The sequence below is a fragment of the Photinus pyralis genome, unplaced genomic scaffold (genome assembly GCF_008802855.1).
Source record: "Photinus pyralis isolate 1611_PpyrPB1 unplaced genomic scaffold, Ppyr1.3 Ppyr1.4_LG4, whole genome shotgun sequence".
Lineage (NCBI taxonomy): Eukaryota > Metazoa > Arthropoda > Insecta > Coleoptera > Lampyridae > Photinus > Photinus pyralis.
In genome coordinates, this window is record NW_022170511.1 from 26,479,674 (window position 1) to 26,481,885 (window position 2,212).

The following is a 2,212-nucleotide window of genomic DNA, read 5'->3' on the forward strand; positions in this document are numbered from 1 at the left end:
ATTTTAGCCAAAGTTGTTATTTATGCGCCGATTTCGTTGGGAAAAGGTAGAAACGATTTAGCTTGATATCCAAGAAGCGAATACCACATTTTTAATGACCACGCGCATTTTGCCCAAGAAGTTTCAAAATCGACATTTACACTTGATTTTCTTCGGAAAATATCATTAAAAGAAAAGCACCCTACACTTTTAGGTAGGCCTTGGAAATTTAAACAAATGAAACACGATGCATTATAAAATAATAACAGCCGTAATTTGTAAATTATTCTGCTGTGTTTACATCAGAAAGTGCAGTTTTTTGAATTTGTAATCTTTTCTAAAATGCCGATGTCTAACCAAGAAACATTTAACATGCTGGCGATATATTTTGAGTATTTTCAAAATGCGACCATCACTGCCCCCATGTTCTAATTGCGTTATCCGAATAGACCACGAACCATCGCCGCCATCATATTAAATGCTTCTTGATTAAAAATCCGCATTTTAGAAAAGATTACAAATTCAAAAAACTGCACTTCCTGAATGTAAACACAGCAGAATAATTTACAAATTACTTATTATGCATCGTGTTTCATTTGTTTAATTTTCCAAGGCCTACCTAAAAGTGTAGGGTCCTTTTCCAAACAATCTTTCGCGTCATCGACAAATACCGGAAATACGTTAAATAAGATACAATTTAGCCATTTTAATTAATTAATTAAATAATTCTCATTTTCCCAATAATTGAGGTTAGAAACGATATTTTGAAAAACGGTTTTCACTAGCCTTTTTGGATGTTATTTGGCTACTTTTTCATAAAGAAAAAGTCATATCATTCCATTTGATTTTTTTGATTTTTTAGGATTTTGGATCATAGTGTCAAAACTGGCGGAGAAGGATTCAACTAAATTAACTATATTTTGGTTGATTCTTATTGCCCAAGGAATGCTCTATTCAACGATACCAAATTTGTTACGATCGGTCAAACGGTTAAGAAGTTAAAGCAGGTTATTGCAAAAATAATTGAACACCATCTTTGTTTTTGAAATAAGTGAGTTTTTGTTTTTACGAAAATGATAGATAAACTGGTTGTCTTTAAAAATATGAAAAAAGAAAGCTTAGTTTATTGTGCGAAATTTAAAGAAAATGCAATTTTAAAATTTAAGATGGCAGTTACGCCCTCTGGTGGTCATTTTTAGAACTTGAAAATATTTTCCAGCGATTCTCCCCAAAGTCATACGACGAACGGTTCCCCAGATATGGCCGAGGAACAGTCTTATTGGGTCACCCGGTGTAAGTACTTACATGTTAAACTCTCGGATTTTCCTAAACAATCGGAAAAGTAGTTATTATGGACAGGATCCTTGTTCCTCTGTCCACCTGCTTGTTCCTCAAACGACTTTTGACTAGATACTACTAAAAGATTCATTACAGCAAACGCTTGTACGGTTAAATATTTAAACCTAATTGAAATTAAGAAAAATGCACCTGGTCAAATTTATAGGTGCACAAAACATGTTGAAGCAGTGGAAAAATGTATACATTTAAATTAAACGTACCGATTACAGAAGCGTTGGGGTTCGAATTTGCGTGGTCGAAAAGGTCTTCCGTAATGTGTTTTTTTAACTATAGCCATTTCTATACTTTATAGTTGACGGTTACATGTTTATCTTAACACAAGCATTGCGTTTATTGGCAAGTCCAACTGCACAATAAATCAATGTTTTATAGTAGCAATTATATATACGATACTTAGAAATCAGAGGATTTTTGTAATGTTGGCAACATTAACGTTACTAACAAGTGATTTACTTCCATCTTTATTGCTTCTTCGTTACATTATAAGTTTTACACTCTTGTACGCATCACGCCTTTAGTTTAACTTTTCGCAAGTATATGTGGGATTTTCTAAAAAGGGTGTAGGTATCCTATTTTTTATAACGTGCGTACAAGCAAACTAATTTTCAAGAATTACAATAGATCGTTGGTGATTACAGTTCGTACAAGTACGAGTATGTAAGTAAGGTTTTTTTACGACACCTAAGAAAACTATAATATAAATTCTGAAAACAAGAAGTTTCGATTGTCCAACATCACACAAACCTACGCAAAGTAGTCCCTCGACCCTCATTATACCGTAAACACCCATTACATCAATGTCATGTTTCGTTATTCAATGCATCTACCTATACCGAACACATTACACTTTAACAAAATTAAATAAATTCCTCCC